Source organism: Lacerta agilis, chromosome 2 (assembly GCF_009819535.1).
Source record: "Lacerta agilis isolate rLacAgi1 chromosome 2, rLacAgi1.pri, whole genome shotgun sequence".
NCBI lineage: Eukaryota > Metazoa > Chordata > Lepidosauria > Squamata > Lacertidae > Lacerta > Lacerta agilis.
In genome coordinates this window covers 114,118,847-114,132,796 of record NC_046313.1, presented here as the reverse complement: position 1 = coordinate 114,132,796, position 13,950 = coordinate 114,118,847, and the positions used below count along the sequence as shown (strand labels likewise).

General features: G+C 44.8%; 1 pseudogene; it reads left to right on the top strand.

Annotated features, from left to right (window-relative positions):
• Positions 1-4,425: 4,425 nt before the first annotated feature.
• The window catches only part of LOC117042509, a 13,581-nt pseudogene continuing 4,056 nt past the window's right edge, over positions 4,426-13,950 (top strand).

Sequence of the window (13,950 nt, the reverse complement as noted above, 5' to 3'; positions counted from 1 at the left end):
CCAGAGCAAGTGCCCCTCCTCCCTCTTGCCTTGTGCTTGGTCCTTTTGCAGAAGAGAGGCTGCAGAGATTGGATGCATGGAAGGAAGCAGACAGGGAGGCTGGGGCCAGATCCTGCTCCAACCCAGAGCTGTTTGGAGCAGGACCTGAGGTCCCCCCCCCCACCTCTGGCTCAGCCCCCTTGAGGTCCACGCTCCCTTGGCCAGCCTTTGCTTTAAGGCAGAACTTGGAAAGAATGGAAAAAGAGGCTGTGCATGGGAGGGGGGTTGGACAACCCTTCAGGCATATTGGAAGCTGCTGTCCAAATCCCCCAACTGCCCCACTTGGGAGATATTGGAAAGGGCTATGAAGACCCTCCTGGATGGGGACGCCCTCAGCTCAGATACTCGGTGCCAGAGATTCAGGCATTCTCACTACCACAAAGCCAATATACCACTTGAATTATGGGGAAAGCTGTGAAAGAGATTTTAAAATTCACGGCATGTAGTTCATTAAAAGAAAATTATATGAAGATGATGTACCGATAGTATTTGACTCCAGGAAAGCTTGCTAAAATGTATAAAGATACCTCTAATTTATGCTGGAAATAAATTTTTAACACCATACGTGGTGGACATGTAAAAAAGTAAAACGATATACAATGAACTTAAAAAAATGTTTAATGTTATAACAAAATTTTTAAAAATCCTTCCAGTAGCACCAACTAAGTTTGTTATTGGTATGAGCTTTCATGTACATGCACACTTCTTCAGATAAACTGAAACAGAAGCCAGCAGACCCTTATATATGTATAGAGAGAGAGAGAGGGTGGGGAGGGGTATTACTCAGAAGGGTGGTGGGAATGGGCGATAGGCTGATAGGTGTGGTAAACCTGTTGAGACTGTTAACGACTGCAATTGGTCTTACAGGAAAAAGCAAGGGGGTGAGATGGCTAAAAATAGCTTTATCGTGTATAATGAGATAAGAATCCAATGTCTCTATTCACACCAGGTCTCTCCATGGTTCTAAGTTTGGTGATTAGTTGCAATTCAGCCACTTCTTTCCAGTCCATTTCTGAAATTATTTTTAATAAGACAGTTACTTTGAGATCTTGTATAGAATGTCCTGGGAGATTAAATTGTTCTCCTATGATGGTATGTTTGATGTTGTTGGGGCCAGTAATGGTGTTGTCCAGGTGTATGTGGCAGCAAAGTTGGCATCTGGGTTTATTGCAGGCTATGGTAACCTGTGTCCATGTTAAGTCCACTTGCTGTATTATTGTGTTGTTTGAGATTGGGTGGCTGTCTGTAGGCAATGAAAGGTCTTTTGAATTGCCAAGGAAGCAAAAGAGACTGTTTATGCGACTACAGCGCCCAGAATGCTACTAGCCCACATGGGGAAAGAAGTCAAGGTCCCAATGAAAGAAGAATGGATAACTAAGATGACTATGCGGAAATGGCTAAACTACTGTAAAGAACAGACACCAAGATGAGAAAGAAATCAATCATAGAATCATAGAGTTGGAAGAGACCACAAGGGCCATCCAGTCCAACCCCCTGCCAAGCAGGAAACACCATCAAAGCATTCCTGACAGATGGCTGTCAAGCCTCTGCTTAAAGACCTCCAAAGAAGGAGACTCCACCACACTCCTTGGCAGCAAATTCCACTGTCAAACAGCTCTTACTGTCCAGAATGGGAAAACTTTATAGACTCTTGTAAGGAACACTGTGAAAAGGTCAAAACATTAGCAGGTTTGATGTAACATTTATGAACTAATTATAGAATTAGGAGGGAAAAATAAGAAGAAATGGAGCTTTCATGGCAAAATATTGGAGTGGGTTGCCAGTTTATGGCTGTCCCAACATTTCACCAGCCCAACACACATGGCAGGCCGGACTCTAGACCTTGTTTTCTTGATTGGGCAAGAAGAGGGTGATTTGAAGGTTGGGGACATTGACATCAGTCCCTCATCATGCTCAGATCACTTCCTGTTGAGATTTAGGGTGTCAGCACCTTTTTCCCTCCACAGAGCCGGGGGACCTGTAAGGAAGGTCTGCCCTCAGAATCTGATGAATCCAGTGGGATTCCAAACAGCTTTGGGGGGTTGTCACAGGCTATTGGCACGATCACCCCTGAGTGCCCTCTCCCAGTTTAAGGAACCCCTTTGCCCCCCTGGTATACTCCAGAGCTTAGCCTTAGGGGGAGGAAAGTAGCTAGGAGATGGCTTGAACACAAGTGGATGAAAGATCCGAATTATGCAACCAGACACTGGTAAGGGCTCACTATTGAGTCTACCTAGTGGCAGTGAAGGCAGCTGCCTCCATTGCATCCTTTTCCGAGTTGTACTGGGCCTTTTACAGGCTGGCCCGAAGGAGGTGGTAGAACCAATGGTAGCTCACTGTGACTTGTTTGCAAAGCATTTTGTTGTTAAAATTGCTTTCCAGAATACTTTGACGATTGCCGGAGAGATCTGAAAAGGTTCATATGGCAGGGTAAGAAACCCCGCATAAAATACCAATTACTGATGGACAAAAAAGAAAGGGGAGGTTTCGCACTCCCCGATTTAGGAACATATTTCGAAGCCTCGTGCCTATGTTGGATTAAGGATTGGATTTGTTAGAGAAAAGAGGTATACTTGATTTGGAGAGTTGCAACAACAGGTATAGATGGCATGCATACCTTGGCTACAATAAGGTCAAAGTCCACAGAGTGTTCTGTGGGGTTTCACATTTGTTTGCATGAGTGCAAGTGAGAAAGGAATTTCAGAAAGAAAGACAGAGCCAGCGCTTGAACCAGCAATCCTCTTGGCAAGAGTCAGAAGGAGAGAAAATGTTCCCCCCTGAACTCCCACCAGGGTATTTTATTAACCAAAGGAAAACACGTCACAGAGTTCAAACCATCCAGTCAGATTAAACCAGCACACCTCAAGATGTCTCCACGTGGTTGAGATCATGTTAACAAAGACCCATAAAAGAACCCAAGAAACTTCCTTGCATTCTCACACATCAAAGGGACAGGATAGATGGCCAGGAACAGGAAGTCATGAAACAGAAGATAGCAGGGAGGTAGGATTTAGCATCCTAACCTCAGAACCATGTTGTTTACCAACTCCTGGGTCGGGTCAAAGATGCTATCTAAGTACAAAGAAATGCCTGGCAATTGGGGCTGCAGCATTTGGTTTGCCCTTGTGGCAAGATTCTTGCTTCATGGTAAAACGTGACTGCAAAGTTAGAAAACCAGTGTTCACTAATCATATAGTCAGAAATGCTCTTTATAAACTGTGGACAAAATACCAACCGTTATTAGAACCCCAAACGCCATGGTGGCTGTCCCCAGTAGAGGCTTCTGCAGTCAAACAAGTAAATATGGAGGGAAATTGGGCAACCTATAGTCAACTATTAAAAGATGACCAAGGATCTCTGAAATTGAAAACATTCGGAGAGATAAGTCACTCCCTCACCGATTGGCTTCAATATCACCAATCGAGCAACGTTTTTAATTCAGATAAAAGAAAATTGGCTTTGGGAAAGAGGAATCCAAATTACAAAAAGTATTAGTACGAAATGACAAAAAATTATTATCTAAAACTTGTGACCTGTTATTGGAATGGGATCTAAAAGACGAGGAAGTAAAGGATGTAATTGTTAAATGGGCCCAGCACATCCATTCCACAAAAGAGATGGAACAGTGGCAGAGACTCTGGAGGTTAGATATCAGATTTACTGCCTGTTTTACTCTCAAGGAAAACTTAATGAAAATGTTATACAGGTGGTATAAGACACCTTCCAAACTAGCCAAGATACATAAACTCAAATCCAAGCAATGTTGGAAATGCAATAATTCAGAGGAAACAATGATACATGTATGGTGGCACTGTGAGAAAATTAATAAATTTTGGGGGGTGTATCCATAAAGAGCTAAAAAAGATTCTCCTATTTAAAAAAATCCAGAGGCATACATATGTGCATTATAGGAAAGGACACACCACAGGATAACAAAAGGTTATTCTTATATGCCATAGCTGCAGCCAGATTATTACTTGCTAAAAATTGGAAAGGGGACATTATCCCCACAAAAGAAGACTGGATTGTGTGAATTTATAGACTTGGACAAACTAACGGAAGCCATAAGACACCAGTCAAAGCAGAAATTAAGGAAGGAATGGCAATGCTTTGAGGACTCTGAAAAAACACTTTTGAAAATTGGAAATAAAATGTTTTTATAAAATAAAAATATAAAAATAAAACTTTTTTGATCCAGCAGAGCTTTCCGGAGGCGCGGCGACCGCCTCCCCTCGCTCTCTGCCCGGAGCAGCCCAGAGGCTCCTGCCGCTCGGCCCCGAAACGGTTAAGAGCAGCGGCGACAGAGCGGAGATTCCTAGAGTGGGGGGGGGAAAGACTGTCGGGAGAATAGGAGCTTCCGCTTCCTGTCCCGCTTTCCCGAGGGAGATGCTGCTCCTGGCGACGGCTGTCCTTCCTCGCGGAGGCGCTGGAGGTGCGTCATAATATCATCATATATGATAACTTGGGGAGCGGAGAGTGGGGGTCCTGCGGGAGGGATTTAAAAAAAACAACCTATTAGGGAAACCGTTTCAATGTAAGCTTTTTTCTGTGTCTCCTTTTTCTAGTCGTCACTTTATTCAGATTTTCACTTCTTATTATTTTTAAATGGAGCTCTTGAAAATTGGCCAGCATTTTCGTGCTGATTTCTCCTAATGCACACGCTTTTGCAAAGGTTATTTCCCTGAATATTTACATTTCCCATAATGCATTCTGTGTGTAATTCCGCTAAAAAATACATACATAGGTCTTTTACCCTTTGTATGGGGGCAAAACATATTATCCCAATGGAAGGGCATAGTCGAAACACAAACAAAAACAACCCAATAAGATCCCCCCCCCCCAACACGCACATTTTAAATTATTTGTGTTTCAATTAAACAGCAGTTTCTGCAAGAGCAGTTCTGGGCAGAAGAGGTTTTAAACAAAAAGGAGAAACAAGTAACTTCCAAGTCCACCTTCAAAGTCCAAGTGTGGCTGAGGCCTTATACAGACAGGCTAATAATGATAATACTACTAGCAATGCTACTAATAATATTAATATTCCTGAGTGCCCTCTCCCACTTTGTGGACCCCGACTGGCCCCCTGGTATACTCCAAGCTGGGAGACAGGACGCAAGTGGATGAAAGGTCCAAATTAATGCAACCAAACACTGGTAAGGGCTCATTATCAAGCTCGCTATGAGGGGGCGCTTTGTGGGGTCCCATAGGCAGAATCCGCAATGTCCCCAGCACCATACTGTTCGGGTGGGGGTGGGAGAGACACTGGCCGTTCCATGGTTAAAGGCAGCGATTATATTGTGACAGAGGACTTCCAGGGGGAGGCGGAAAGAGTCACTTCTTCCTCAGTTTGTTACATCCTCCTGCATTTGAAAAGCTGAGAGGAGGAAATTTTGCAGCTCGGAAGACTGTGCTTTTTGCAAGGTTGGTTTTTTGGGGGGAGGGGGGCTTTGCAGGAGAGAAGGCCTCTTGAAGAAGGCGGTTTTGCAAAGAGGCAGCGATGGGAGGGAAAATGCATGGGGCTACACCCCCAATTCAGCCCCCAAAGAGCTGCGATGAGTGCAAAAGGCTTTAAGGGGTGCAGGGGTGCCCCAGGAGGAGAGCAAGGCAAGAAGGCAAGGCGGGGGGGGGGGGAGAGGGAGTTTTAGGGTGGGGCAGGAAACCCCACAAAGGAAAGGAGGCAGGAGAGCTCTGGGAAGAGGGAGGAGATGTTGATGTTTTGCAGAAAGAGGGGTCAATGTTGGGTAGAGACGGCAGGATCAGCTGTAAACTCATTTCAACACTACGAGGCATGGACTCTTTTTTTCCTTCTTAGATGCCTTTGGGGTTCAGGAGGAAGGCACCCAAGGAGGGCGTAGTCTCTCTGTATAGCAGACCAGCCCTAGGAAGGAACCAAGGTGTTGGGGGAGATGAAGGAGGGAAGACTTTAAGGATGGGAAGAGGAGAACCATTAGCTGTAAAATGAACTGCTGCAGCAGATCTGGGGGCTCCAAGCCCAGTGAGCTGCCCCCAAATAGCCCTGCTCCTCCTGAGCAAGGGGTTTTCAGGAGCTGAGTCTCAGTCCTGTCTGGGGACGGAATGTGGGGCTTTCTGCCTGCTAAGGAGATGCTCTGAGGAAAGGGGTGTTTTTAATGGTGGTGGGAAGAAGATCCTGTTTCAGACATAAATCCACTTTCCTCAGCTGTTGGGGTCCAGGAGGAAGGTGCTCCTCTTTTACCAAAGAAACTGCAAGTTGGAGCTCCACAGCTTGGCTGGGTTATTATTCACCAGCAAATCGTATTGAGCAGGAAAATGCCTGCCGGGACTCTGAGGCTCCCTTTGCTTCTTCCTCCCTCCCAGGAACCTGCATCTTCTGAGCTTCTCAGGAAGGATGGAAGAGGCTGATCCTGCAAACGTAGCGGGGATGGAAGGAGGAAGGTGGACGGTTGACCTGGTCAGGCTGCCTCCTGCATCCCTCCCACAACCTCTGGCTGTTCTCTCCCAGGACCCTCAGAAAGATCTGGTGAGTTCCAGGAAATGGAGATGGAGACATGGAGGGATGTTGGCCGTGGAAAAGCATTAAACCTAGGCAATGGCTCCCCTTCTTTGGAATGCTCTCCCCAGGGAAGTTCCCCTGGTGCCTTTCTTATCCACCTTTGTTGTTGTTTACTCGTCTTAGTCGTGTCTGACTGCCCATGACCGCATGAACCAGAGGATGCCTTGGAAACGCTCACTTCTTACAGCTTTTCATTTTTTTATGTCCATGGAGCTTTCATGGCAAAATATTGGAGTGGGTTGCCAGTTCCTTCTCCAGGTGGATCACATTTAGTCTAAACTCTTGGCTGACCTGTCTGTCTCGGGTGGCACTGCACGGCATAGGTCATAGCTTCTCTTAGTTATTCAAGCCCCTTCGCCATGACAAGGCAGTGATCCGTGAAGGGGTATACACCTTTAGGTGCCATGCAAAGTTGTTCCTTATTAACCAGGTTTTTGCTTGATATGTTTGACATCCTATAGCCTTTTTCAAACGTGGCTCTTTTGGGGGGGGGTGTTGTTGGGATGTTGTTTTTATTCTGGTTATATATGGTGTGATCTTTTCTGTGAACCACACTGAGACCTCCGGGTATAGGGCGGTATATAAACTCAATAAAATAATATAATATTAATACTTTCATTATTTGTACCCCACGGATCTGACTGGGTTGCCCCAGCCACTCTAGCTGGCTTCCAACAAATATAAAAGCACAATAAAACATTAGACATTAAAAACTTCCTATATATGGCTGCCTTCTGATGTCTTCTAAAAGTTGTATAGTTGTTTATTTCACATCTGATGAGAGGGCGTTCCACAGGGTGGGCACCACTACCCATAAGGCCCTCTGCCTTGTTCCCTGTAACTTCACTTCTCTCAGTGAGGGAACCACCAGAAGGCCCTGGGACCTGGAGCTCAGTGTCCAGACTGAATGATTGGGGTGAAGAATCTCCTTTAGCATTTCATCAGTTTGCCTTTTTACTCCTTCAGGAGATGTTGAAGGGATTCTGGCAGAAGGAGAACAATCAGAAGTGTCACCACAAAGAGCCAAAGAGGAGGAGGAGCAAAGGAAGCTGAGGGTTCAAGATGGAGGCAGCATGCAAGAGGGGAGACGAAAGCAGAAGGCGGAGGGTAACTCTGGTACATCCCAGGGTGCTGAAAATCAAATTCGCAGAGAGGAGAAAAAGCATGAATGTACAGTGTGTGGAAAGAGATTGGGTAGTCGCTCAACTCTTACTTCACATCAAAGAGTGCACACAGGGGAGAAAGCGTATACATGTACAGTGTGTGGAAAGAGCTTCAGTGCCAGTAGTTCCCATAGGAGACACCGAAGAACTCATACAGGGGAGAAACCGTATACGTGTTCCGAGTGTGGAAAGACCTTCAGTCATAGTCACAGCCTTACGTCGCATCAACGAACTCATACAGGGGAGAAACCGTATACATGTTCCGAGTGTGGAAAGAGCTTCAGTCGGAATGGCCAGCTTACCACACATCAAAGAACTCATACAGGGGAGAAACCGTATACATGTTCCGAGTGTGGAAAGAGCTTTCGTCAGTGTAGCAACTTTAAGTCACATCAAAGAATTCATACAGGGGAGAAACCGTATACATGTTCAGAGTGTGGAAAGAGCTTCGCTCAAAGTGGTGGCCTTACCTACATCAAAGAACTCATACAGGAGAGAAACGTTATAAATGTTTTGAATGTCAAAAGAGCTTCTGTTCGAGCAGTACCCTTATCTTGCATCTACGAACTCATACAGGGGAGAGACCATATACATGTTCAGAGTGTGGAAGGGGCTTCAGTCACAGTGGTACCCTTACTAACCACCTAAGAACTCATACAGGGGAGAAACCGTATACATGTTCAGAGTGTGGAAGGAGCTTCAGGAAGAATTGTGGTCTTACGTCGCATAAAAGATCTCATACAGGAGAGAAACCCTATACATGTCCAGAGTGTGGAAAGAGCTTCAGCTACAGTTACAACCTTACCACGCATCAACAAATTCATACAGGGGAGAAACCGCATACATGTTCTGAGTGTGGAAAGAGCTTCACTCAGGTCAGTGGACTTACTAAACATCAACAGACTCATCGAGGCAGCAAACATTATAAATGCTGGGAATGTGGCAAGAGTTTTGGTCAACTCTACTCCCTTTCCCGGCATCAAAGAATTCATACAGGGGAGAAACGATATACATGTTTGGAGTGTGGAAAGAGCTTCAGCCACAGTTGGCAGCTTACTGTGCATCAAAGACTGCACACAGGAGAGAAACCTTATAAATGCTTGGAGTGTGGCAAGAGCTTCACTCAGAATGGCACTTTTACGTTACATCAAAGAACTCACACAGGAGAAAAACCGTATACATGTTCGGAGTGTGGGAAAGCTTCAGTGACAGTAGTAGCCTTACTAGACACCAAAGAATTCATACAAGGAGGAAATTTTAGAAATCTTGGGTCAATGTAAAGAACTTCTGTGAGAAGGACTCCCTTACTAAACTGAAAAGAACTCGTACAAGGGAAACAGAAAAGTTGGAGTGTGGGAAGATCTTTAATCATATCAAATAACTCCTACAGAGAGTAAGCCAATGATTGTGTTCAGAATTAGAACTTGCTTCCATTAGAATTTTTATTCCTTTTAGTGGCTGTGTTACATATTGTTCTCCTTATCAGAGTTAGTTTTACATAGCTATAAGATTGAGGGCACAAGGAGAAGGGGACGACAGAGGGCGAGATGGTTGGACTCATGAAGCTACTAACATGAGTTTGACCAAACTGCGGGAGAAAGTGATGGATAGGCATGCCTGGCGTGCTCTGGTCCATGGGGTCACGAAGAGTCGGACCCAACTAAACAACAACAAAATTCTATTTTCTTTCCATGGTGTGAATTGAACTGATATTTTCATAGAAGCAAATGCATTCACTGGTATTCGGTTGACGTATGTAAAGTATGTAAAGTAGATGTAATGAGAATACAGCCCCTCAGATAATGCCTCTAATGAACAAATACTGTTGAAAAACATACTGTATACTAAACCGCAATGTGCAGTCAAGAGAGAAATGAGAGCAGTACTGAAGGCTTGATTTTCAAGCCTGTGTCTAGAGTGTTAATAGGTTAAAAGGTTTCAGGGTTTGTGTTTCTTCACCTTCATCTGCATATGAGGAAATTTCAGTTTTATGTATTTGTGCTATGTGTTCTCCCCTCCACTAGTATTTCCCGTAAACACCCCCTCCCATTCTGGACATGTGAAATCCACTATGCAGCTATGTGCAGGTATCTGTTTATTTGATAATGTGGCAAAGGAAGAAGATGCAATCTCATCCAGAACACAACACTAAAAACCAAATTACAGTGGTACCTCGTGTTATGGACGGGATCCGTTCCGGAGGCCCGTCCGTAACACGAAATTTAGGGAACCTGAAACGCCCCGTCTGAGCATGCGTGGACATGGTTTTGCGCTTCTGTGCATGCGCAAGTGGAGAGACCTGGAAGTAACCCATTCCAGTACTTACGGGTTGCCGTGGTCTGCCAGCCGAAGGTTTCGTAACCCAGAGGCAAATTAACCTGAGGCACCACTGTGTGTTTCAAATACAATTTTTAGATACATCAGATTTGCACGGGACAGTCAGAAATTTAAAAATTCATACCTGATAGCGCAGGTAATAGTCCAGCAAACTTAACTCATCTTCTCCACTGAATGCCTGTTGCTCATGCCCCTTTCATTGCTGCCTTGTTAGAAACTGTCCTCTGGTCCCCCCATATGTCTGTCATTCACCAAAATGCTTGCACTTCCCATGACAATGCACAAGCCCTTCCTGGGAATTCCTGGGCAGAGAGCTGCTGAACCCCACACCCCAAAAGGAAATCCAACCTCATCCAGCAGGCAATGCTAACCACTGAATTCTGTTTTAAATGCTTTTTTAAATATTATTTGCACAGATACTCGAGTGCAGGCTTTCTCAAACTTGGGTCTCTGCTATTTCTGGACTAAAATTCCCATCATCCCTTACTACTGCTAGCTGGGGGTGATGGGAGTCTACATTTTTAACACCATACGTGGTGGACATGTAAAAAAGTAAAATGATATACAATGGACTTTAAAAAATGTTTAATGTTATAACAAATTTTAAAAAATCCTTCCAGTAGCACCAACGAAGTTTGTTATTGGTATGAGCTTTCATGTACATGCACACTTCTTCAGATAATACTGAAACAGAAGTAAGCAGGCCCTTATAGAGAGAGAGAGGGTGGGGAGGGGTATTACTCAGAAGGGTAGTGGGAATGGGTGATAGGCTAATAGGTGTGGTAAACCTGTTGAGACTGTTAACGACTGCAATTGGTCTTACAGGAAAAGCAAGGAGTGAGATGGCTAAAAAGGGGTGAGATGGCTAAAAATAGCTTTATTGTGTATAATGAGATAAGAATCCAATGTCTCTATTCACACCAGGTCTCTCCATGGTTTTAAGTTTGGTAAAAAGTTGCAATTCAGCAGCTTCTCGTTCCAGTCTATTTCTGAAATTATTTTGTAATAAGACAGTTACTCTGAGATCTTGTATACAATGTCCTGGTCATTGTATACAATTGTTCCCCTATGATGGTATGTTTGATGTTGTTGGGGCCAGTAATGGTGTTGTCCAGGTGTATGTGGCAGCAAAGTTGGCATCTGGGTTTATTGCAGGCTATGGTAACCTAAGTCCATGTTAAGTCCACTTGCATAATTGTGTTGTTTGAGATGTGGCTGTCTGTAGGGAATGAAAGGTCTTTTGAATTGCCAAGGAAGCAAAAGAGACTGTTTATGCGACTACAGCGCCCAGAATGCTACTAGCCCACATGGGGAAAGAAGTCAAGGTCCCAATGAAAGAAGAATGGATAACTAAGATGACTATGCCGAAATGGCTAAACTACCGTGAGGTTCAGGCACCAAGATGAGAAAGAAATCAATCAAGAATGGGAAAACTTATAGACTCTCTTAAGGAACACTGTAAAAAGGTCAATACATTAGCAGGTTTGATGTAACATTTATGAACTAATTATAGAATTAGGAGGGAAACATAAGAAGAAATCAATTGGAGAAATATAATTCTATGCAAGGAGAATAAAACTAGTCATCTATTGCAAATTTGGATTGGATATCTATATTACCAAAAAGGGGACTGCTGTTATTTTAAAAATTGGAAATAAAATGGTTTTTATAAAATAAAAATAAAAATAAAGAAAACTTATTTGGGACGCCGTGCAGCTGATCCAGCAGAGCTTTCCGTAGGCGAGGCGCCTGCCTCCCCTCGCTCTCTGCCCGGAGCAGCCCAGAGGCTCCTACCGCTCGGCTCCGAAACGGTTAAGAGCAGCGGCGACAGAGCGGAGATTCCTAGAGCGGAGGGGGGGGGAAAGGCTGTTGGGAGAATAGGAGCTTCCGCTTCCTGTCCCGCTTTCCCGAGGGAGATGCTGTCCATGGCGACGGCTGTCCCTTCTCGCGGAGGCGCTGGAGGTGCGTCATAATATCATTATATATGATATGAGGCTGATCCTGCAAACGTAGCGAGGATGGAAGGAGGAAGGTGGACGGTTGACCTAGTCAGGCTGCTCCTGCATCCCTCCCACAACCTCTGGCTGTTCTCTCCAGGACCCTCAGAGAGATCTGGTGAGTTCCAGGGAATGGAGAGGGGGACATGGAAGGATGTTGGCAGTGGGAAAGCATTAAACCTAGGCAGTGGCTCCCCTTCTTTGGAATGCTCCCCAGGGAAGTTCGCCTGGCGCCTTCCTTATCCACCTTTGTTGTTGTTTATCTTAGTCGTGTCTGACTGTCCATGACCGCATGAACCAGAGCATGCCTTGGAAACTCTCACTTCTTACAGCTTTTCTTTTTTATGTCCATGGAGCTTTCATGGCAAAATATTGGACTGGGTTGCCAGTTCTTCTCCAGGTGGATCACATTTAGTCTAAACTCTTGGCTGACCTATCTGTCTTGGGTGGCCCTGCACAGCATAGGTCATAGCTTCTCTTAGTTATTCAAGCCCCTTTGCCATGACAGGGCAGTGATCCGTGAAAGGGTATACACCTTTAGGTGCCATGCAAAGTTGTTCCTTATTAACCAGGTTTTTGCTTGATATCTTTGACTTGCTATAGCCTTTTCAAACGTGGCTCTTTTTTGTGGGGGGTGTTGTTGGGATGCTGTTTTTATTCTTATTATATATGGTGTGATCTTTTCTGTGAACCACGCTGAGACCTCCAGGTACCGGGCGGTATATTAACACAATAAATAATAATACTAATATTAATGCTTTCATTATTTGTACCCCACGGATCTGACTGGGTTGCCCAGCCACTCTACCTAGCTTCCAACAAATATAAAGGCACAATAAAACATTAGACATTAAAAACTTCCCTATATATGGGTGCCTTCAGATGTCTTCTTAAAGTTGTATAGTTGTTTATTTGACATCTGACGGGAGGGCGTTCCACAGAGTGGGCACCACTACCAAGATTCCCTCTGCCTTGTTCCCTGTAATTTCACTTCTCTCAGTGAGGGAACTGCCACAAGACCCTGGGACTTGGGTGAAGAATCTTTTTTAGCATTTCATCAGTTTGCCTTTTTATTCCTTCAGGAGATGTTGAAGGGATTCTGGCAGAAGGAGAACAATCAGAAGTGTCACCACAAAGAGCCAAAGAGGAGGAGGAGCAAAGGAAGCTAAGAGTTCAAGATGGAGGCAGCATGCAAGAGGGGAGACGAAAGCAGAAGGCGGAGGGTGACTGGTACATCCCAGGGTGCTGAAAATGAAATTCGCAGAGAGGAGAAAAAGCATGAATGTACAGTGTGTGGAAAGAGATTTGGTAAATGCTCAACTCTTACTTCTCATCAAAGAGTGCACACAGGAGAGAAATCGTATACATGTACAGTGTGTGGAAAGAGCTTCAGTGACAGGAGTTCCCATACTAGACACCAAAGAACTCATACAGGAGAGAAATCGTATACATGTACAGTGTGCGGAAGGAGCTTCAGTGACAGTAGTTCCCATAGGAGACACAGAAGAACTCATACAGGGGAGAAACCGTATACGTGTTCCGAGTGTGGAAAGACTTCAGTCACAGTCACAGCCTTACGTCGCATCAACGAGCTCATACAGGGAGAAACCGTATACATGTTCCGTGTGTGGAAAGAGCTTCAGTCGGAGTGGCCAGCTTACACGCATCAAAGAACTCATACAGGGGAGAAACCGTATACATGTTCCGAGTGTGGAAAGAGTCAGTGACAGTAGTTCCCAATCACCGAAGAACTCATACAGGGGAGAAGCCTTATACATGTTCAGAGTGTGGAAAGAGCTTCACTCAAAGTGGTGGCCTTACCTCGCATCAAAGAACTCATACAGGGGAGAAACCGCATACATGTTCCGAGTGTGGAAAGAGC